Source organism: Bubalus kerabau, chromosome 6 (genome assembly GCF_029407905.1).
Source record: "Bubalus kerabau isolate K-KA32 ecotype Philippines breed swamp buffalo chromosome 6, PCC_UOA_SB_1v2, whole genome shotgun sequence".
NCBI lineage: Eukaryota > Metazoa > Chordata > Mammalia > Artiodactyla > Bovidae > Bubalus > Bubalus kerabau.
In genome coordinates, this window is record NC_073629.1 from 119,125,650 (window position 1) to 119,150,014 (window position 24,365).

General features: G+C 56.6%; 1 protein-coding gene across 3 annotated transcripts in view; it reads right to left on the reverse strand.

Annotated features, from left to right (window-relative positions):
* The window catches only part of HDAC4 (histone deacetylase 4), a 292,669-nt gene extending 269,282 nt beyond the window's left edge, over window positions 1-23,387 (reverse strand). For all 3 annotated transcript variants that reach the window (XM_055586610.1, XM_055586609.1, XM_055586612.1), the window contains exon 1: window positions 23,259-23,387. The gene's annotated coding sequence lies outside the window, so the exon portion shown is untranslated. The remainder of the gene's footprint in view (window positions 1-23,258) is intronic.
* Window positions 23,388-24,365: the final 978 nt, after the last annotated feature.

Here is a 24,365-nt window from a genome sequence, read left to right on the forward strand (position 1 = left end):
CATGGCTGCAGTCGCCGTCCACAGTGATTCTGGAGCCCAAGAAGAGGAAATCTGTCACTACTTCCACCTTTTCCCCGTTTGCCATGAAGTAATGGGGCCCGATACCATGGTCTTTGTTTTTTCAATATTTAGTCTTAAGCTGGCTCTTTCACTCTCCTCCTGCACCCTCATCAAGAGGCTCTTTAGTTCCTCTTCGCTTTCTGCCATTACCATGGTATCATCAGCATATCTGAGGTTGTTGATGTTTCTCCCGCCTCTCTTGATTCCAGCTTGTAACTCATCCAGCCCAGCATTGTTCATTATGTGCTCAGCATATAGGTTAAACAAACAGGTTGACAGGAGACAGCCCTGTCAGACTCCTTTCTGTATCTTGAACCAGTCAGTTGTTCCGTACAGGGTTCTAACGGTTGCTTCCTGACCCGCATACAGGTTTCTCAGGAGACAGGTAAGATGGTCTGGTATTCCCATCTCTCTAAGAGCTTTCCAGACTTTGTCATCACCCACACAGTCAAAGGCTTTAGTGTGGTTGATGAAACAGAGATAGATGTTTTTCTGAAATTCCCTTGCTGTCTCTATAATCAGCGAAAGTCGGCAATTTGATCTCTAGTTTCTCTTCCTTTTCTAAACCCAGCTTGGACATCTGGAAGTTCTTGGTTCACATAATGCTGAAGCCTAGCATGCAAAGTTTTAAGCGTGACCTTACCAGCACAGGAGATGAGTGCGACTGTTCTATGGTTATCACATTCTCTGGTACTACCCTTGGTGGGAATTGGGAGGAGAATTGACCTTTTCTAGTACTGTGGCCGCTGCTGGGCTTCCAGATTTGCTGACATAATGAACGCAAAACCTTGATGGCACCATCCTTTAGGGATTTGAATAGTTCTGCTGGAATTTCATCACATCCACTAGCTTTATTAATAGCACTGCTTCTTAAGGACCATCTGACTTCGCACTCCAGGATGTCTGACTCTGGGTGACTAACCACACCATCGTACTAATCCAGTTTATTAAGATCTTTGTTATACAGCTCTTCCATGTATTCTTTCCATCTCCTCTTGATCTCTTCAGCGTCTACTAGGTCTCTACCATTTTTATCCTTTATTGTGCCCATCTTTGGGCGGAATGCTCCCTTGATATTTCGCATTTTACTGATGAGATCTCCAGTCTTTCCCCTTTTGTTACTTTCTTACATTATTAAGCACTGTTCACTGAAGGCCTTCTTGTCTCTCCTAGATACTCTTTAGAACTCTGTGTTTAATTGGAAGTAGTTTTCCCTCTCTCCCTTGCTTTTTGCTTCTCTTCACTCTTCTGCTTGGAGAAGGCAATGGCACCCCACTCCAGCACTCTTGCCTCGAAAATCCCATGGACAGAGAAGCCTGATGGGCCACAGTCCATGGGGTTGCTAAGAGTCAGACACGACTGAGTGACTTCACTTTCACTTTTCACTTTCATGCATTGGAGAAGGAAATGGCAACCCACTCCAGTGTTCTTGCCTGGAGAATCCCAGGGACGGGGGAGCCTGGTGGGCTTCCGACTATGGAGTCGCACAGAGTCGGACACGACTGAAGCGACTTAGCAGCAGCAGCACTCTTCTGCTATTTGTAAAGCCTCCTCAGACAACCACTTTGCTTTCTTGCTTTTCTCTTTCTTTGAGACGGTCTTGTTTGCGGCCTTCTACACAATATTACAGAGCTCTGCCCATCATCCTTCACCCACACTGTTAACTAGATCTAGCCGCTTGAGTCTATTTGTTTCCTCTACTGTGAATTCATACGGGATTTGATGGAAGTCATACCTGGCTAGCCTAGTGTTTTTCCTGGTTTTCTTTAGTTTAAGCCTGAATTTTGCTATGAGAAGCTGATGATCTGAGCCACAAGTCAGCTCCAGGTCTTGTTTTTGCTTTCTCTATCTCTGGCTACAAAGAACATAATCAATTTGGTTTCAGTACTAACCCTTTGGTGATATCCCTGTGTAAAGTCGTCTCTTGTGTTGTTGAAAAGGGGTCTTGGCTATGCCTAGTGCATTCTCCTGGCAGAATTCAGTGAACCTTTGCCCTGCTTCCCTTTGTTCTCCAAGGTCAAACTTGCCTGTTACTCCAGGTATAATCCTGACTTCCTACTTTTGCATTCCAATCTCCAGTGATGAATAAAACATCTTTTTTAGGTGTTAGTTCTAGGAGGTCTTCAAGGTCTTCATAGAACTGATCAACCTCAGCTTCTTCAGCATCAGTGGTCGGGGCACAGACTTGGATTACTGTGATGTTGAATGGCTTGCCTTGGAAATGAAGAGAGATCATTGTCATTTTTGAGGTTGCACCCAAGTACTGTATTTTGGACTCTTTGGTTGATTATGAGAGTTACTCCATTTCTTCTATGGTATTTTTGCCCACAGTAATAGATACAATGGTCATCTGAATTTCGCCCATTCCAGTCCATTTTGATTCGCTGATTCCTAGGATGTCGATGTTTATTCTTATCATCTCCTGCTTGACCAGGTCCAGTTTACCTTGATTCGTGGACCTAACATTCCAGGTTCCTAAACAATACTGTTCTTTGCAGCATCGGATTTTACTTTTATTGCCAGACACAACCACAGCTGAGCATCAAATCCGCTTTAGCCCAGCCGCTTCATTCACTCTGGGGCGCTTGGTACTTCTCCTCTGCTCCTCCCCAGTGGCATACTGGACGCCGTCAGACCTGAGGGGACTCATCTTTTGGGGTCATATCTTTTTGGCCTTTTATACAGTCTATGAGGTGCTCACGGCAAGTATACTGGGACAGTTTGCCATGTCCTCCTGCAGTGACCACGTTTTGTCGTGATTCAGGTAAAACAATGTAAAGTCTATCAGTTACAAGGAGTTGGATTCAAATTGGACTTCAGGCAGATGAAACAAATCATGCTCATCTGTCTAGACGACTAAACTCTTTTCACTACTATTTATGGAAAAGATACTTAAGATTCCTATTCTTCTTGAACAAGTCAAGTTCCAAATCACCTACCCTCTTTCCTGACATATGAGCTTTAAAAGGCTAGGGGAAATAAGGGATCCTGGAGGAACGTGGTTAGAGTATTGGCATCTCAAAGGTATAGGAGAAATGCTAGTTCCTCCTTGGCGCACCTCCTCCTCTAAAGCCAGAAATTTTTTTTTTTTTTTTAGTACTTACTAGTCTCTGAAAATAAATAGGGGAGGTCTTACGAGTGGTAAAAGAATTGGTGGGCTTTGGATTACTTCGGGAGCCACCCATCTGTCTGGTATAGCCTAGATTTTTAAAACAAGGGCCGTTTTTGTTTCCTCAAAGGAAACTGGGTGGTTTACCTCAATGATTATCAAAGGACAGCCAGCCACGCAGCTCTGCTGGCAAGTCTCACTGACCGTCCTTCAGCTCCGGGAGAAGGCCTCCGCCCAGATGCCCCGGCTCCGAGCCTCAGCTCTGGCCAGTTTTGTCAGATAGTGGCCTCCCACTTGCGTAATCTGATCATAAACACTTCCGAGGCTCCTCTCTGGATTTGAGAAGTGTGGCCTTCAAGCTAAGAGGCTTGCCTACAGCCTCAGATGGCTCCATCTCTAAAGGCAGCCTGACAGTTTTAGCCGAACTTTGTTGTCCATTCCATTTCCATCTCAACCTCAATTTTATAAGCACACAGCGTGTGGGCGTTCCTGCTGTTCATGACTGTCTGGATTCGTCCACTCAAAGGCAAAGAGATTCTGGGAGTCTGGGTGCAGGGGGCAAGCAGAAGAAAGTGACCTTTAGTTCCAGCTCTGTGAAACGGTTTAAAAATGTAGATGGGGTAGAATGGAGACCTCCTCTGGCTTAGGACCAAGAGGCTCCCCTGACCAAGGGCAACCATTTTCCTTGGTAAAGTCTCCCAAAAGGAGAGGGGGGTGGGGGGTGGGGGCAGGGCAGGGTCAATCACTTGGCTTGGGGTCTTCCCTCCATCTCCATTATTATACAGGACTGGGGGAACAAGGGCCCCAGGATACCAGCCAGCGAGGAGCGGGCAACCACGTATCTAGTAAGGAAATAACTGTCCCACCTGTCCGTCGAGGGTCACCTGAGGCTCCGCTGGAGAAACGACCAGGTGTCCTTTGGGAGCCAGGGAAGGTCCTGGGCCTGTCAGTCTCTGATCCTCTCGGCCATCACTGGCTTGGGAGCCCTGAGTCCCCCTTGGGACTGGGGAATGCCCTGCTTCCAGTGGCCCCAGAAACCAAGCAGAACCCTGCGGGGTTCCCATGTCCGTCTCTTGTTTGTAGGGAACAGACTCGTCTCTGACCTTCCCTGAGCTCTAAAGGGCAGATTCAAACAGCTGCTCATCAGGGACAGGAGAGGATGCCGAGACAAGGGAGGGACGGCCAAGAAACAGTGCAGCCTGGGGCGGGATCCTGACTCTGCCTCACGGAATACACATAACAGTGTCTTTGAGCTTTTTACAGAACTAAAAACCCCGACAAATGGAAGACGTTAGTATTTTTCATTCCAGAGGAAAAAAAAAAATCATAGTTTGATATCCCTGAGAGGCTCATCAGGACCCCCTGAGGCCAGATTAAAGGGGTGCAGGCCCTGCCCTCATCCTTACCTTTACCAGCAGCCCTGCCCTGACCCGCTGCTGGGAACTCCTCACCACATCCTCCCGGGTTGGGACACACAGCTTTCCAGGGCAGGAGCCTGCTATGTCCCCTCTGCCTGGCGAAGCAATAAAGCTATTCTTTTCTACTTCATCCAAAACACTGTCTCCAGACTTCAGCTCGGCTCTGGCACACGGAGGCTGAGTTTCTGCCATCGCCCTGTCATGTGTGTACTGGGCAGGGTCCTCGGGACTTTTCCCACATGGGGGCATTCGTCCTTCCAGTGGCCCTCTTGGCCGCGCTTAAAACAGATTGACCCTTTCTTGGAAAGACAGTGGCTCTGATCCGGGCTTCCTGGACCCTGTCCCCAGCATGGGCTTCCGTAGGGATGGTAAGCCTGGATGGTGCAGGCGTTAGGGCCGCCACCGGCAATGGTGACTTTTGCTGTTGTCCCTGAATCGTCCTGCTTCTTCACCTTAACTCTGTCACTGAATGCTCCAAAGGCCAAGTCCATGAGCTGATTCTCAGGGGTCTGGGATCTCCAGCTCCCCAGGTGTGATGTTAGGGGTAGACAGTCCAGCAGACCGTCGGCCTCTCAGAACTGCGGCTGGCACCAGTTCCCAGTGGCGGGCCCTGGGGAGGCGGTCTCATAAAGGGATTGTCTAAAACACCAGGCTCCTGCTGGGAAAGAAGGAACCTTCAAGGGGGTGTGAGCCAGGCACACCCGGCAGGAGGTCTTTAGACCTGCACTGTGGGATAGGTTTGTGAACATTTGGATGTATGGGTCTTCCCCATTTTGGTTAAGATGCCACAAGACAAGGGTCTGATGGGTCCTGGGCAGATAGTGGCCATTTGTCCCAGCGCTCTCCCTGATATTCAAAAAATCTAAGGGAGTGTGCTGCAGGGACCTTCGTGGGTGGACCCCCTCAAGGGAGTGCCATGGAGAAAAGTTCAATGGCAATTCAAGAGATGGGACAATTGGACTGATCTGTAAAAACCCTGACTCCTGGAATTCAGCAGAAAAGTATTTAATTAAGCAACCAAAACTGGGAAAAGCAACAGTGGGGTCCTTGTGGGCACCCAAAAATCTGCCTGTTTGGTGAGCCTGAGGAGGCCCCTTGGATTAGTCAAGGAAAGGAACAACAGTCAGTGGAAGAAAGGCAACCAGAGTCCCAGGGCCGGAACTCTTCAGAGACGGACGAAGGGAGAGCTAGGCCCCGAGTCAAACAGACGACACAGCTCAGTACAAGCCCCAGCCGCCCTGCGCTGAGGGGAGCCCTAGCCCAATAGGGGGATCGGATTATGCCCTTTGGGGTCCCTTCATGGTCGCCAGAAAAGACGCTGCAGGGGGAAAATGGGGCACAAGAGGATGGTCGTGTCCCAGGTACTGAGGGATTCCTGGGACGGGCTGCCAAGTGAGGGTCCTTGCCTCATGCAGGAAAGAACTCAAGAGTGAGGACAGCAGGCTCGTTTACAGAGATGCACGCTGCACAGGCAGCACAGGCCTCTCAGCAGTCCAGGCGCAGCCGGAGGCACGGGGCCGCCTTGGAAAGTGCGAGAGGCCCCTAGTGTGGGGGCCGGGGTTTATGGGCTGGGTGACGTCACAGCATGACAAGTGGGAGGAACATTCCGTCTTCAAGAAGGGATGGGCATTTCCAGGAACTGGGGCACCACCCACTTTCTGGCCTTTTATGGTCGAGGTTCCTGCGGGTATGTCATTTAGATGTGAATATATCACAATGAGCTCTCTCTATATATACATATTACAATATAGATAACGAGGCTCGGGGTCTACTGGAAGCAGGACGTTCTGTCGTCTCGGGCCTCGGTGGCTGCTGTCTGTTCTCGTCTCCTGCCGTTAACAGCTGTGTCCTGCTCCCTTCTTTCCTCAGATACACACACACCCAGTGAGCTGCCCAATTTCTTTACAACGTGGACTACTTCCCTTCTTGGTCCCCAACTTCACGGATGCCTGCTGAGCGTCATTCTCCACCTAGCCTTGCAATCCCGTTTCAGAAACTAAGGAAATGTGCGAATCTGAACTTCCCAGCACACAGTGCTACTCACTGCTCATCAGAGGCCCCTCTTCAGCATAACCTCCAGGATGTGACAGAGCGAACAAACGCCTGTGTCCCGACAACTTGACAAAGTGACCAAACGCGACTAAAACCCCCTCACCCAGCAAACACAGCGTGAAAAATATCTGTAGCAACAGAGCGGTCACCTGAGCAGGTGACAGACACGCACACTCGTGATGAAAGCAGCAGATCCTAAGAATTAAGAGCAGGGGCGTTGCCTTCCCGAAAGGCCTTTCTCAATCATTACAATGAAAACATGAAGCCAGCTGAGCTGCAGCGGGAGACAAATGACCCTCGCACTTCGGTTTAGCATGTTCTAAAAATACAATTTACAATTCAGCAATATCTTTTTTTTAATGTAGTCACTACAACACAAACATGCCTCTTTGTTATCTAACTGCATCCGCATGCAAAACATGCTTTAGCTAGGAAAATGTAAGGTCTGGGGAATTGAAACCCATTTTTCAAATTCAAAAGAAATGAAAAGGAGAGAATAAAGGTGCATTTTATTCACATGCAGAAAAATGTAACTGCAAGCTGACCTCAGGTCCTCACCCCAACCTGGTAAATGACGTATGTAACTTGTCCCCAAGTGGTTTCAAGATTACTCTTTCAAGTCACATGACTGTGCTGTAGAACCAAATCCGCCTTGAACCAAACGCAGTGCCATTTGCCTTCACGCTTAAGGAAATGGTATATTCTGCACTCGATGGGAGGGCTTCTCAACCTTGGCTGTGGAGACCTCCAAATCGTCTTGGGGCAAGAAACCGCCTCCCTGAGGTCACCACCCAGGGCATCGTGCACATGGGCTCTGCCCACCAAGGCCGGTGCTCCCGCAGGGCAGGGAGCAGGCAGAGGGCTGCCAGACTCTGATCTCACCCGAGGTCCCCCGGATCTCTGTACTCTTCACCGCACATGACCACACCAACAGGAGCTGGGTTCCCAAGCTCGACGGGGCATGCACCCACGTAACGGATTAAAATTAGGCACCCCAATCATTAAACTGTCACTGTGAGAGCCGGGAGTACCATTTTTTTTAGAAAATGAATAGGAGAATTAATGGATTTCTTTATTTGCTTCAATGTGATCGTCAGCCCGTCTTTTATTATCGAGGCAGTCATAAAAAAATGCTTCGGCCACGTATGCAAATTAAATCATTAGTATTTTCCCAGTTACAGTGACTGCTTGTTTATATCGCTGATCTCTTCTCCCAGTTTTGTTCCTTTAATATTGGCTGCTCAGTCGTGCCTGACTCTTTGTGATCCCATGGACACTAGCCCATCAGGCTTTTCTGCTCATGGGATTCTCCAGGCAGGAATCCTGGAGTGGGTTGCCATTCCCTTCTCCAGGGGGCTCTTCCTGACCCAGGGATCGAACCCAGGTCTCCTGCATTGCAGCCGGATTCTTTACTGACTGAGCCACCAAGGAAGCCCAATATTAATGATACTGGAAATGCTTCAGTAAAACACTCTGAGGCCCTGCAAGAGAAACCCTCTCTACTTCCCGCCTCTCTGTCCCCAGAGCTACAGGGCCACCTGGTAGTGACCTAGACGGCCCCCCAGGGACTGGATAGCCCCACCGCCACAGGGCCCTCCACACAGTGGGCCGCGGAACCTCGGGCACAGAGGGCCATGGCAGAGGGTCTCCCTGGCTCCTCCCCTGAGCTCCTGGCAATGGGAGGCCAGGAGAAGCCAGCCCACTGCAGGTGGGAGCTTCAGGTAACAGCTTCTATTTTACCTAAGAAATCAGGTAAAGCATGCATCCTGCTTCAAAACACACCCACGTTACCTGCGTTTTATATTCACATTAATGTGTCTCGCCCACTGATTTCGCGGGTTTCTGGCCGGGCTGCCAATGCCCAGGAAGACATGCCTACTTCTGGTGCCCAACACCCCCAGCTGCTCCCCCAGCAGCCTCCTGGGGCCCACCTTCCTGAGATCCTGCACTGCTCTGAGCCTCGCTAAGCAGACCCATCACTCACACTGCAATTCTGAGGCTTGAGTGTTCATGAGCAAACTCCTCTGTCCTGAGCTGGGATCCCAAAAGAATGAGACTGGCTGTTGGGAGATGGAGCCAGAGCGGGAACAGATGTGATGGAGGCAAGGCCAGGGGCCAGCTCAGGGTCGGGGCTGGGGGTCGGGACAGGGCCCAGTTTCTTAACCACCCGGCCAGAACAGGTGCCTCAGTGCCTAACTTCTCCGAAAATTACAGCAAAGTCCTCAACACGCACACAGTCCACAGTGACGCCACAGAGAAATGTTCACTTTCCAGTCCGACCACTGAAAGGCGGCCGGATAACCCATGACAACTGACTCCTTTCTGCCCCACGTGCTCCCCAAGGCTGCCAGGGCTGCAGCTGGAAGGCAGGTGCACGGCCTGGTGCCCTGACCCAGCTTGGAGCACTCAGCGGGGACGCGCCTGGACACTGGAGCCCGAGAAAGCTGGCCACGAGGCAGAAACAGGGGGCAGACGAAGTGAGGCTGCGGTGATCCACCCCAGAGCGTGGGCAGGCTTTCCCGCGCGCGACCCAAGCTGGGGGCAAGGACGGACATCCTGAGCGTGTCGGCGGCTGACAGAATGAGACCCGCGTGCACCTCTCAAGACGGGAAGCCACAAACACCCTGGGACAAGAAAGAGTGACCCGGGCACCCCGTGCCCCCAGGCAAGGCCGGAAAGCTGAGGCTCTCTGGACCCAAGGAGTCATCGGGGCTGCTCGCTTCCCATCTCCCCTTTATCAGGAAGCTTAACCTGGGCCTTGATGGGCTGAAAAGGTCCAGGAAGTCCCCAAAGTGACATGCAAAATGGCATTGAGTATGTCTCTCTCACAGGGAAACATTAATAAAACAGAAAATGACTCTGCATGGTTAAGACCTAAAGGTGGGTCAGCTGTCTCAGAGACGGGCTACGCTGCTGTCAATCCCAAGGGCCCCGCCCCACCTCTGACATTAAAGAACACACCCAGATAGTGTTTTCACAGCAGCTTAAACAAAACCCCGAGTAAGGCAGTCTGTGGAGCAGGAAGGCCTGGCAACGCCCAGCTGCCCCCATACCCCTGGAGTGCAGGCCAGCACGGCACAAGGTGAGCCCAGGGGAGGAGACGGCAAGGGCCCGGGCAAAGGGGCGGCTGCGGGGACCCCGTCCCCCGTTCCTGATCCTCTCACCAGCCCAGGCCCCTCGGCACTGCATGCAGCCCCTGCGGGACTGGCGTAGTCCCAGGCCCAGGGCCCCTCCTGCTGTGGGAGCAATTCCTCCCCCAAGCCCTTCAGGTAACAGCCCGACTCCAGGCCTTACGGAGAAATCCCGACCCTCGGCTCCCCTAGTTCAAGGGCCCCCAAACCTCTTCACGTCGTGGTGGGCAAAGAAAAGTGCCCACGCTCAGCATTGCCGCTGAGCAGCTGAGGAGCCGGCCCAGGCGGTGGCGGGGCCGGGGCTGGAGGAGGCAGGCCTAGCTGCGGCTCGGCGGCAGGCGGCTGTCCTGAGACCGGAGCTGGAGCAGGGACGGTCCTGGGGAAGCGTGGATGGCGCCTGTCCTCTGCTGATGGGCCACAGGGAAGGGCCGGCAGCTCCCCACGGCGCTCAGCTCAGGAGACAGGGGAGCACGCACACGCAGGCCCCCGTTCCTGCGGACCCCGCCCTGGGCGCGTCTGAAGGACAGCGCGGCAGCAGGACGTGGAGGCCCCACCGAGATTCGCCCGCTCCTCGTGATGGCCCCCGGAGGGCACCGGCGGGCAAGAGAAGCAGGGGCCAGGGTCACAGGCTCCGGGAAGGGAGGACACCTTCCTTCGCTCCCAAAGCTGAAGGGGGCCACCGCCACCCCTCAGAGGCAGCCAGGAGCCTCCTGTGGTGGCCACGCGGCCCCAACTCGGGCAGGAGCGCGAGCCCGGGACAAGGGAGTGGTTCAGAGCAGCGACAAGACGTGGCCCTGCCCACGTCGGCGCCACTCGGGGCCCTGCTGAGGCCAGGGCGCTCCGGCAGTCGGTGCTGTCAGAGCAAAGAGCAGAGACGGGCAGCAAGAGCGGGTCACCACACTCACGTGACGGCTTCCTAGCTACAGGAGGAGCCACGCGACACACGTCCGTGGCCCCCCGGCGCAGACTTGTGGGCTGGGGCTGCAGGGGAGAAGGGCACCCCGACGGGTGGGCTCAGAACAGAAGAGGGTGCAGGGCCCAGGGGGCCCACTGACCGACGGGCCCAAGGCCCCCTCCGCACCTGCCCTGCTCACTGCGATGTGCCTCCAGACCAGCTGGAACGCTGGCACGTGACGGCGGGAAGGCAGGACAAGAGCCGTGCGGCTGGAGGAAGCCCTGCCACGCAGCAGCCTCGGGAGCTCAGCCTGCCAGGAACCAGCACGTCCCACCCCACCCAGCCCCCAGCCCTGCGCGGGGACAGCTCTCACAATCCTCGTGCCCAAGGATGCCCGACTGGCAGGGTTCAAAGCTGAGAGCCCCTCCGCTCGGCGATGAGGAAGTGGGGAGGACTGTGCCGCGAGGAGGGGGTTCAGCACCCAAGCGTCTAGGTGCCCTTGCCCCGGAATCTGCTCCTGGGAGGGGGAGGGGCGGGGTCAGCTCGGCCAGCGGCTCTTGTACACCCGACGGGACCACGACAGGAGCTGGCTGACCTGTGTCACAAATGTTCACGCGTGTGCCTGTCTGTGTGTGTGCGTGCCTGGGCACATGTGCACATGTCTCTGTGTGCAGTGGAGGGCTGCCCTCGCCAAGGCTGCACCCCCAGAACCTCACCGTGAGCTGAAGAAGGGGGGCCCAGAGGAGGTCGCCGCGGCAGGGCCAGCCTACCCACAGCTCCAGCGCCAGCACCAGGCACCTGCCCACCCCCCACCCCCCTCCAGCTCCCTCTGCAGCTCAGGCTGTGCCTCCTCACACTATCCCACGGGGCCTGCCCAGCAAGGACCCCAGGGCCAGCCACATCACCATGACGGCCAGGAGAGCCTCCACCTCCAGGCTCAGGGAAGAGCCCCACTCCCCCAGAAAGAACTGCTCCAGGCAGGGAGGGCACAGGCCAGAGGTTCTATGCCTCCCCTTCGGGGGCACCTCCCACCCCAGGGAGGGGACAGCACCCAGCACAGGGAGTAGGGACCGAATGAAGCAGGCCTGCGCCCCCCGCTGTCACGACACGGCCAAGCCAGGGCTCTTTGCTCAGACTCTGCAGCAGGGGGCACCGAAGCCGGGGGCGAGGGCAGAGCGCCCTGAGGTGGTGTGGACCTGTCTGCAGCAAGGCCTGCACACTCCGCTTTTCCCACCCAGCAGTGCAGCCCAGAACAAGGCCTGCGCTTCCGACCTAGGGTCGCAACCTGCGCGTGAACACAAAGGCGCAGGCTCAGGCGCGCCGCCTGGCACAGGGGCAAGCCCCATCCTTCAGGCTCCCTGCCTTGGTGTCAGCTGCCCCACAGTCAGCCGGGAGCAGGAAGGGGAGCCAAGCCACACGGGCACAGGACAAACATAGCGTGTTTAACCACAGCAGGGAGCCTGGCATGAAAGAAACGCCGCCAGACACAGGCAGGGGCTCCCATCCGGGGAACCGGAGCCCAGCAATAAGGGCACGTCCTCCTCTGGTGCAGCCTGGCAGGGCTGGGCCAGGCCCCTTGTGATCGCCCCTGAGCCTGATGACAATCCACCATGGCAGAAACTCTCGTGCCCACTTCGCAGATGGGAAGACTGAGGCACCCCGATGCGTCAGCCCATCTGTCTCATCCTCAGGCCCGCCGCACACAGGCTGAGGTGACGAGGCGGGCGAGGCAGACAGGACCAGCTCGACACAGTCTCAGGATATCCCGGCATGTGGCCACCTCTAAGAGCAGCAGGCCGGCTGGAAGGGCTCAGTCCCCCGTCTCATGGCTCCACTGTCCCTGCTCTAAGGGCTGCTCCGTGGGACTGCCACATCCTGCAAGTCAGCCATCGGAGGAGGGCAGGGAACCCCCAACAGGCTCCTACTTAACCTCTCCCCACTTTGCCATCGGCCAGTAGCCCGACCTCCAGGGCCTGGTGCAGGACCAGGCAGAGGAACAAAACCCAGGAGGCCAGCAGAGAGCCTTGGCCAAGGCCTCGCTTTCCGACCTCACTGAGCCCTCTCTCCTCCTCGTGAATGGGGGCCAGTGCTCTCCAGGGAGCTGCCTGTGGCTCCATGAGACGAGGTCTGTGAGACGGTCAGCGTGGCGCTGCACACAGGGTGCCCACATGCAGGCCAGTCTGGAACTGCCACCAGGGCTGCAGAGGACACGGCCAGAGGGGGACGCTGCCTACGGGGCCCACCTCAGCCTCCGCCCCCTCCCTCTCCTCTCCGTCAGCAGCAACATTCCCAGGAGGGCAGCTGACTCCCCAGCCAGCTTCTGGAAGAGGCTGACCCACACGGGGCATCCAACATCCCTGCCTGGCCAAAGCGACCGTTCAGAGTGGACGAGGGGCCTAAGCCAGAGTGAGCGAGTGAATCCAGGAAGTTCTGCTGTCCGTCCTGATGGGCAGGGACTGGCGAGCGTGTAGTCCTGAGAGCAGCCGGCAGAGCCATCTCAGCACCGGGAAGTGGACTCCCGATACAGGGGGAAGAAACAAGGTCTTGAGGCTGCAGGGGAGCTGGATCAAGCCGTGCCTGAACCCTGCCGCACCTGCACTTTCCCCAAAGCACGTCAGTCCATCCCGTGCGCTGGGAACCTGCTGTGGAAAGGTCCTCCCTGAGTGATGGGTCCCCTCTGAGTACCTTCCTGCTCACGCTGAGAGCCGCTCGTGGAGAACTCCTGGTCAAGTGCAGGTCCCACAACCTCAGGGAGGACAGTCTGGCCCCGATCTGTTCCTCCATCTGCCGAAAGCCACCTAATCCGACCACACCGTCACCTGCCCCGGGGGCACACCTACAGAGCCACCCCCGAGGGCTGCACCCCCGAGCACCAGAAGCACCCACCCCTCTGTTTCTAAATCGTCCCCCTCCCCCCATCCTGGGAGCACATCCCCGGGAACCCTGCCACCAGAAGCCAGACCCACGGCTGCATCCTGGCCCAGGTGCGCAGGCCGCACCGCTTCCCCGAGGCTGCGGCAGGTGAGGGGCACGCTGTCCTCGGGGTCCCGGCTGGTGCCTCCTCAACAACAGTGAAAAGAGGGGGAAACGCAAATTCGCAACTGGGTTTGCAACGCATGTCCACGTCATCCCAGGAGGGGCCCCTCTGTGGACACCAGAAGTGCCGTGGACATCCACCACTCTGGCTCACAGACCACCTGGCAACCAGGGACCTCGGCACCGCTGGCCGGGGGCAGATCCCACAGCGGTCAAGGCCCCGCGTGGCAGGGGAGCAGCCCCTGTCCCCGCTGGGCCTGCACCAGGCACCTCTCACCCAGGGCAGCGCTCTGGGAGCCAACACTTGAAGGCATGCTGCTGAGCTTTCCAGAACAGGATCTCTGCGAGCCACGAAAGGGTGCCTGCGAGGACAAAGACAGACAACAACTGGCTCCCAAACGTGACTGAGGTCCTCCAGGGAGGCGCTCATCCAGCCGTGACTTCAGCAGACGCAGGCAGAGAGATGCCTGGAGCTGGTGTGGGGGCCTCGGGGAGCCTGCGAGTGCCTAACAGACATCAAAGGCCCAGCCGCCAGCCCTCCCCTTGCAGATAGCATCCCACGTGAGACCCGGCCTGGGGAGAGGCTCCCGGCCGCCCCCGCTCACGACACCCAGCTCGCAGAGAGGAGGCAGCCCCGCCGGGCGAGCGCACCGTGAGGCTGAGCCCTCAGGCCAGCCTCCTCAACACCCAGGTCTGTCCTCTGCACCCCCGTGCCACAAGAAGCCCGGATGGCTGCGGACACCGTCCTGAACGCCTGCTGCTGAGCACGCGGAGTGTCCATAGGCGGGACCCACACCCGTAGGGCAAGGTCCGAGGAGCTACAAGGAGAGGAAGGCCCCCGAGACGAGAGCAGAGGCCCACCGTATACCTCTCTGCGTTTCAGCTCCGTCCTCTCTTTGATGAGAGGAATTCTGAAAACAGGAGCTCCCTCAAGATGCACCCAAGTGGGGACGAAGACAATCCACTCCGACTCAGAGACACCCTTCCTCGGGGGAGGGTTTAGGGGATGCCGTTTACACTGAGGGTTGTCAACTCCAAACCCCCAAGGTCAGCCCTCCACCAGCCCTGGGCGGGGAGGTGTTGAGCAGGATGGCAGCAGCCCCACGCACCCTGGGGCCTCCCAGCTGGAAGGACGGGGAGAGGTCAGAGGTCATGCTTAGGCCGCTGCAAATCCAGCCAGATGCGGACCACAAGGCGAAAGGAAAACAAGGCCCTCGCGAGGAGACACAGGAGGCCGTAAGCGCCCTGTGACAAGTCCTGTGCGCCCCTCCACCCCGGAGGGCCGGGAAGGAGCCTCGCTTCGGCCCTTACGCTGGCTAAGGAAGGCTTTCCAAAGAACAGGGCTGAGACACCTACTGGGGACTTTCAGTGCAAAACGTTGCATGCATTCCTGGCAGAGAGGGCTCCGATCCACTGGAGCACTGCCCGATCACTTCTCCACGACTCTCCTCACAGGTCACACCCCCGGAGCGCTTCCCTCTGCACTTTCCGTCAACTACAGGCCCCTGCCCCGGGGTGTCGTCTGCATCCACAGCCCCAGAGCTGGGGGCGGGCTCACCAGGCCCCCCAACCCGTCAGCCCTGAGGCTGGAACCTCCATTCTGGGAGGGCCCCGAGCATCGTCTTGGAAGCCCCCCAGCCCGCCCTCCTGAGCAGAGGCCGGGCTCTGCTGGCCTGCTGGCGTCCTACCCCAGCTGTGACTCCAAAGGCTCTGCCGGAAAGCCCCTGGGGCAGAGGGGCTCAGAGCACGCTCCCCCCTGATGCTTAAGACCAACAGCTGGATGAGACACTGGCTTGAGCCCCTTCCAGAATGTCCCTGACACTGACTGCCAAGGCTTGGGTCCTGACGGCTACTCCTAGGAGTCCTGGGCCTGGGAGACGGTTCCGGGTCACAAAGGTGGCGGGGAGGGAGGAAGGGCCACCCCACTGGAGGGTGTGGGACCAGGACCCCTGCCCCTAGGCGTGGGCTGCCCCAGCTGAGCATGCCGGTGCTCCCCTCCCAGCCCGCCTCCCACGGCCTGGCGCAGCTGCGTGGGGTTACCCCACCCCCACCCCCACCCCATCCCGACCAACGACTCAGCTCCCTGCGGCTGAGGCCTGACCTAGACAGAGCCACGGGAACCGCCTCTGGGCCCCTCGACACCGGAGCATCTGTTCAGTTCCCTCCTCTCTCGTGGAAAACATCCCGCGTGGGTGAGGTGCAGACTGCTTGCAAAATTCTTGTTGTCTGGTCGCTCAGTCATGTTTGGCTCTTTGCGACCCCATAGACTGTACCCACCAGGCTCCTCTGTCCAGGGAATTCTCCAGGCAAGAATACTGGAGTGGGGTGCCATTTCCTCCTGCAATGGCGGGCGGATTCTTTACCACTGAGCAACTGATCAATTAGAAACTTTCTAGAAACAGGCTCCCTGTCACCACCGCCGCCCTTCACCTCCCCTACCAAAGCTGGGGTGGGGGAATGGGGTAGCAGCGGGGCAGGGAGTCACCAAAACTGCTCTCCCCGAGTTTGAAAAAGACCCACTGCAGCCAAGAGCACCATGCCAGCCAGCTGACGGTCGCTCCCAAAAGATCACGCAGCTCCACCAACCATGGGCACAACAGCCCTCCCACTTGGAAGGCGGGCTCGGGCTTTCAGGTCCTAAGAACGGACTTACTGTTTCTAGCTCAAACAGCAATCCAGCAGAAGCACTTGACCCACACAGACAGAATACTTCATGAACAATAGTGAACAAACACAGCCCAACATTCGTGTTTTTAAAGGGAGCAGACTCCAAAATGTTCAAAGACATGACCATATGAAGGTATCATGTTAAATGATGAGGTTAAACAAGAAAAGACTAAATAACATCATTAACTGTGATCTGAAACCAGCAGGGGAAAGAGCCTTTGACGGAGGCAGCGGCTGGCTGCCGGGAGCACGGGCCCCGGGCCTCCGGCCGAGGTCACACTGCATGCTATGGGCTGTGCACGAGGGCCCCGTTGGCCACTTGACAGCTGTGAGTTTAAAGCTGTTCCTCCTCTCGTTCCTCTCTGCATCACAAACCCACTTCCCTTGTATTTATGGCATCTACTTAAGAGCATATGATCTCCAGAATCAGGAGTCCCCAGACTGAGGCGGGAGGAAGCAGGCAATCCCAGGGCTCGGGCAGATAACGGGCGGCTCCGCGAAGTCAGGGGGCCAGCCCGCACCAGGCTCTCCTCCCAGGCCCCGTGCAGTGCTGTGCACCCAGCCGCCCAGCCACTCATGCGGACACCGCCAGGCGCAGAGCACCAAGCCGGCAGGAGGCCCTCGGGGCCCCTCCGCCCCTCGGAGGCCCCTGCCAGGAAGAAAGGTGACAGTCAACCGCGATGTCGCAATGAGCCACTGAAATTACACAGCAGATCCCGCTAGGGAGGAGGCAGAGGGTGCGAGACCGTGCTCAACAGGGACTGAAGGCTCTGCTTGGACTGAGGGGCCAGAGAAGACACCAGATAAAGACAGGCAGTTCCAAGAACTGCGAACAGTGTGTGCAAAGGCCCAGGGACCAAGGGGGCTCGCAGGGAGCAGGGAGGCAAGCAGACGAGCAGGACGGGGACACGGGATGAGGTGAGCGGAACAGAGGGCAGGACCACAGGCCTTCCAGGGTCCTACCACATGGCAGGGCGTGAGCATGGGAATGACGGGATGGGTCTGCCCTGGTCACGGCCACCCAGGTACCATCTGCACAGCGCAACCCGGGCCAGAGCCTGCCAGACCCAGGAGGCCAGCACTGCCTCAGAGCTTACGAGAGCCAGAGAAACAGATCCCCTCGATTCTTCGATGCTAAGCACACGTATCAACTTACCAAGGATTTGGTTTTCCTCCCTTATAAATAAGGAGGTTGAAGAGTATTCTCCCCTCCCCCATGGAAATATCAGACTTTTTAAGAGAAAGTATTACTATTAAAAAGCCATACATGCTTACAGAAACCATTTTTATATATCGTGTAAAATTTAAACAATATCACCAAACATAAAAGGGGCTTCCCTGATAGCTCAGTTGGTAAAGAATCTGTCTGCAATGGAGGAGACACCTGTTCAATTCCTAGGTCAGGAAGACACCCTGGAGAAGGGACAGGCTACCCACTCCAGTGTTCTTGGGGTTCCCTTGTGGCTCAGCTGGTAAAGAATCCACCTGCAGTGCAGGAGACCTGGGTTCCATCCCTGGGTTGGGAAGATCCCCTGGAGAAGGGAAAGGCTACCCACTCCAGTATTCTGGCCTGCAGAATTCCATGGCCTGTATAGTCCCTAGGGTAGTAAAGAGTCAGACACGACTGAGTGACTTCCACCTACTTCACTTAACAAACATAAAGAGACAATGAAAGTTGCTCACATCCCACTTTCCTGGCACCGCAGAAGGCCAGTGCCATCACTCTGGAGACCCGTGAACTCGAAAAGCACAAAGAATGGGTCCCCTGGGTACTGTCCCAGACCCCCTTTCTCCTTTCACTGAACACACCGAACGCTTCTGCTCCCCAGCAAGCCTGCACAGAGATTTCCACAGGACAAAAATACCAACATGTATTTAGTAAGTTTCACCTCTATAAACAATGCAGCAATAACATACACAGATTTCCACAGGATAAAGACACCGAAATGTGTTTAGTAAGTATCACCTTTATAAACAATGTAGCAATAACATTCTGTACATATCTGGATACCCATGTGCTTATCACATTCTTCCTAGGAATAAATTCCAATAAGTAGAATAGCTGGAAGAAAAGGAATGGCCATTTAAAAATTTGACACTTAAACTTTTCCTGAGCGTAACCAAGTAATTAATAACTAACAATGGCCATAGCTTACATGTGCTTACGATGTGCCAGACTACTCTAAGCACTTTGCATATATTAGCGCATTTAAATTTCACAAAACCCATGGAAGATAAGAATCACTATTATCACCACCATCGGCTGCTAGCGAACAGCCTGTGCTGATATGGGGGCATAAACAAATGCTTCCAGCTACAGTTCTTTATTAGGAAGGCTGGGTCTTTTTACTGTTAGCCACTGTGATTTGCAGATTCATGTGCTCTGCTCATCATACAATAGGAATGGTCACCTTTTCTTATTGGTTTGTTAAAGCTCTTTACATATTGACTATTAACCTTCTGTAAGCATAGTATGCTGCTGCTGCTCAGTCGCATCAGTTGAGTCCGATTCTGTGCAACCCCATAGACGGTGGCCCACCAGGCTCCCCCGTCCCTGGGATTCTCCAGGCAAGGACACTGGAGTGGGTTGCCATTTCCTTCTCCAGTGCATGGAAGTGAAAAGTGAAGTGAAGTCCCTCAGTCATGTCCGACCCTCAGAGACCCCGTGGACTATGCCTTCCAGGCTCCTCCGTCCATGGGATTTCCCAGGCAAGAGCACAGGAGTGGGGTGCCATTGCCTTCTCTGGCATAATATACTATAGAGTTTTTTTTCTCTCACTATCCCTTAACCTCACTTATGGAGTCTTTTGACAAGGAGAATTTTCTTTAACTCTTAAGAGTGTTAAATCTATATTTTCTTTAAAGTTTCTGGCTTACTGTTACAACATGAATGGATTAAGTCAGTGGTTTTTCAAAGTTTCTGGTCTTTGGGATGCTCTCTTCCAAGGCAATCCCACAGACAGAACGGTGGAGGCCACTGTGCTCTGGCTGAAGTGGGCATGGGGCGCCAGGGGCCCCCACCACCCTCACCCGCCTCCAGACAGCCCCAGAAGAGCCAAGCGTGGGGCCAACCACCGCCGGCCGACAGGACTGTCCAGAGCCTTCCCAGCGCCACACACACAGCACAGAAGACAGCAAGAAACCCTACGAAACACAGAATCACCTATGACCGCTCCAACACCACCCAACACAACTACACCCAAAAGGCGTTCCGAACCATCCTCTTCTCAGAGGCTATGCTCTCCCAAACACCTCCACGGATGATGCTGAACTTCAGCTTCAAGACTATCAGGGGCCCAGAAGCAGAGGCATGGAAGAGAAGGAATCAGCTTCGGGGGCTTAACACAAGCAAGGGCACCAGGCGCTACGTTTTCAGGTCCATCTCAGGTTCCTCCTCTGCAAAACGGGTGTGGTAAGAGGAGCCACCTCCTAAGGCCGTGGGGAGAGAGAAACGGGGTACCCATGGTGACTACTCACAACAGCACATGGCCCCAAGTAGCTGCTCATTAAACGGCAGCTACTGGGCTAAGCTACACTCAGCTGCCCCTTGCACACCGTGGGGGAGAGGGGTGCCAGCCTCGCAGACGGTGGAGAACCCAAAGATAACTTTATAGTCAGCCCTCCGTATCCACAGCTCCACAGCCCAGGTTCAGACAACAGCAGATTGTGTAGTATTCACTGAAAAAACCCGTGGATAAGTGGACCCACGTGCTTCAAGCTCACGCTGTTCAAGGGTCAACTGGATGAGTGTCATCTCATTAGGAAAGAGAACCAGGCTGGCTCCACCTCTGCTGATACAGGGGCCAGTCCGCCCCCGCCGTGATGGGAGGCAACCTGTGTGGGGCCCTGGCCCTTCACTGGAGGGTACCAAGAAGGCCCATCGGTCAGAAAAGGCGGCCAAGAGCCCACCCCGCTCCCAAAACAGAGCCACATACCCCATCTCCTCAGTCACACAAGCCCAAGAGAAGAAAATGACCTCCTAACAGAACCCGCTGATCTGAGCTCGGTGACGCGTCTCCCCAAAGAAATGGCCTGTGAACACACGTTACTGACGGGTGTGAAGATGCAGCATCACTTCTGACACAGGGCTCCTCGTCTGACTTGAATCAGAGACCCTTTGCTTTTCTCTAACTCTAGGCCAAAAGACCCCAACCCACTGCACACCGCAACGTATCCCAACTGACCGTCTGAGACTTAAACCAAGCCTCCTCCAGACTGGCTCCCCAGTCCCCACCCTAGGACCAGCAAGGGCCGCAACCACTGGGGAGAACTTGCCCTCCGGCTAGAACAGTGGGGACTCGGGCTCAGCTTTGCAGGCCACGGAGCGAGGGAGCTTCCATGGAGGTGGGGCTAACGCGGGTTCCCGGCAGCTGATCCCCAGCAGGGATTTTGGGTCCAGGGGCCGTCGCCCCGCCACCCCCAGCGGAGCCGTACCCCACTCTCTGCATCTCCCCTGCTCCCTCCATCAGGTACCAATCTGTAGCTCATGGCAGCTTCTGAGCAATGAAAGCCCAGCCGTTTTCAATAGAGAACGGTAGGGACGGATTCTCCAGGAGTGATGAAATGTTTCTTCTGCTCTGGCAATTAAGACGGCACAAAGTCGCCTTTCCTTGGGTGCCACCCCCAACATCAAAGGATGAGAATTCAAAGCCATTCATGCTGCATTGAAACCTCACAATGCAGCTGGAAAATGGAAGTCGATTACTGGACATAAATATGCAGTAGTTAAAAGCAAAGAGTTAGAACAAAATTCAACTGCAGCAACCCCACGACGTGGGGAAACTTCCAGAACTGGAGTCCTCCTGGTAAACACGACGAGGGGCATCCTTAGAAAGCACGCTTCTGGCCACTGAGCCAAGCTCCACGCTCTGGACCCACGTGGCCCAGGGGCCATGTTGTCCTGCCCATCTTGCTACAGTAACGGCCCCCAAGGCCTCCGAGAACATGGCATCTAGAGATTTTTATTTCGCATGGCTGTGAAGCTGCTGACCACAGAACATTCTCTCTTGGCTCAGGGCTGCTGAGGCCACATCTGTCCTTGGTCCCCAGGCCTCGCAGGCCTCCACCCCCGCACACACCCCCAGCCCAGGGCTCTCCTGCTGCCAGTTCCGATCGCAGGACAGAGAACTAACCCTAAAGAGGGCAGTGTTACATCTGCCTGCCGCATAAACCGTGCTTCTTTTCTGATTGATTACTGCTCTCTTTAGGAAGGTATTTAATCTTTAAAATAAAAGCCCAGAACACAGAAAGCTATACAAGTCTAACAATGTGTCAGGGTGTGTGTTTTTAAGGCAGGAAAATACTTCCCTCCCACACAAATGTGAGTTCTGGGGAAAGATGCCACAGGGCCCAGGGAGTAGAATATCTGGGAAAGCTTGATGGGTCTTAAAAATAGATAATTGAACACAGATTTGAGAATTCTCAGGAGCTACCTGAAAAAAAGAAAATTAAATCTCACATATTTTTGATATCCAAAACTCCATTCTGATGAAAACTTCTAAGAGGGTGGCATTTTGCATTTCCAATTATAATAGAGTAATTGTGTTGCCATAGTGACCGCAAAATTCTGCAATAACTTTTGTTGCTTTGTAATTGCTGTAGTGTATATTTGTGTACAAGCAGCTGAGTTTTCTTAATTCAATCCCTCTCCCTCCCCCTGCCTGTCCCCCTCCCCCAGTCACCACCACCACCTTTCCTGGCTCAACCCAAAGAACATTATCAGAAGCAACTAAAACTCCAGGCCACAGGATGATCACGGTACAAAAGAAAAAGTGAAACCAGGCCAAGGTGCAGACCCACCAGTATTACCCCAGTCTTGCTAGGCTGGCGCTGGGCGAGGGTTGTTTACATGTTTACTCCAGGCCTCCCCTGCTTAGGTGGCTTGTGGGAATAAACAGAAATGCCTGAACGGAGGGAAGAAGGGAAGGAAAGTAACTCCACAGGCCCCTTCCCTCCCTCGACCAGGGCAGGCAGAGAGCTGCTGCAAGCAATTAGGTAGGTCTCTACAGTAATGCAATTAGGATTTAGTTAAGAAAGTCATTAGTTTTAAAATAACTTGAGCTTAATTTCTGCAACACTTTATTTGAAAATTGTGTCACAGCAGGTCAATTTACAACATGCAATAAAGAAAACACTCGTATCAGCTGCTGCAAGTTATTACAAATTTCTGATGTGCATTAAATGAGTACACTGGGTTCCACCCCCGGCCTTTCCGACTGATACGCACGATCTCCTGCTATAACAGTGTCAAATAATTCAACGCTCAATGTAAATACGAGATAATTTGCTTCGGATGCCACAGTGTGAGCTTGCGATGCCGCCAAGAGCGGCTCCCGTCACCTGGGCAGGACGGGGCCCAGGGCTCGGCCTGCCCGCACCCCTCGGGTCGCGGGCGCCCCACCCCTGCCGTTCCGGTCCGGGGCACACACACCCGGCGACGGCGCACCCCCGACCGCCCGCCCGCCCGCCCGCCAGCCCCGGGAGGGACGTTTTTCTGCAAACTCACAGCCTCGACAAAGTTATATAAACGGCGCCCGCCGGGGCTCCGGAGCCCCCCGGCCCACCTGCCGAGGGCTCGGCCTGGACGGGAGCGGGCGCCCCGGGGAGGCCCGCCGGCCGTCCTGCGCCCCTGCCCCGCGGGCGGGCCCCGCCGGGCCGGGGGGCTGCAGCAGGGAAGGTCCGGGACGGGCTCCGGCTCCGCTCCGGACGACCGCGGGGCCGCGCGGCCTGGGCGCACGGGGCCGGGCCGGGGCCAGGCCGGCCGGGCGGGCGGACCCCCGGCGTCCACCTGCCGGGCCGGGCGGCGGGGGCGTGGAGGCGGGCGGGCGGGCGGCCTGCGGGCGGGCGGGGGGCGGACAATGGCCCGCGGGCCGGGCCGGGGCAGCGCTTACCGCGGCGGCGGCGGCGGCGGGCGCTCCGAGCCGCATCTCCTCAGCCTGCGCCGCCACCACCACCACCACCGCCGGCGACGGGCGGGCGGGCGGGCGCTCGGGCGGCGGCGACGGCGGGGACGCGGCCGCGGCGCGCCGGGCCCAGGCGGCTGAGGCGGCGGCGCGGGCGGGCAGGCGGGCGCGCGGGCTCGGGCGCGGCGGCGGCGGCGGCGGCGGCGGCGGGGACGGTGCTCCGCAAGCGGCGGCCCCACAACCTCCCCTCCTCATTCACAAAAAATTGACCCACGTTGAACCATGATGCTGCTCCCCCCCTCCGGCACCGAGGCGGGCGCTGATAGGTCAGCTCCGACGCCCGTCAGCGGCCCCGGCCCCGCCCTCCCGCCGTCGGCCCTGCGGCCATTGGCTGCACCAGCCTTGCATCACCTCCCCTCGCGGGCCCCTCCCTCCCGCCCGGTTTCTAATGAAGAGCTCGTCAATTACGGCTCGGCCCCGCCCTCTGCCCGCCCTCCCTGGGCGCCCGGCGGCCCTCCCATTGGCCCACTGGGGGGTCGCGGGAACAGCCCTGCTTGGTCCCGCCCATCGGCCCCGCGGCCTCCAACTCGCTAGGCCCAACGCCCTCCGAATGCCAGGGATGCTCCGCCCCCGCCCGCCTCCTGGTCCCCATTGGCTGCCGAAGCTGCCAATCCCAGGGGCGGAGCTATCAGAGGATGCTCCAGGCACCAGCTGGTGGGCGCGGGACTGTTGGGAAAGTGTTGGGAGTACAGGCGGGTGGTGACTGTCAACACGGGCCGTGGCCCAGGCGATCTTCGTTCGCCGCCCCCAGAGAGCTGCGCCGCAGGGCCCAGCGGTGAGGGCCGGACGGGCCACGCTTCTGGCGAGGGGAGGCTGAGGCGCGGGCTGAAGAGGGGAACCGGTGAGGCCCGGCCGCGGCCGCCATCTTGGGTACGGGCAGCGGTCACGTGGTGCGGCCTGCTCCCGGCGACGCAGGGCGGTGCGAAGGCCGAGTGCGCAGGCGCGGAGGGCCCCGCCCTGCCCCTCGGCGGGAACGCGGCCTTGAGGGCGCGGGGCCGGGCCGGCCGGCCTTCCCGGCGGGCGCGGGACGAGCGT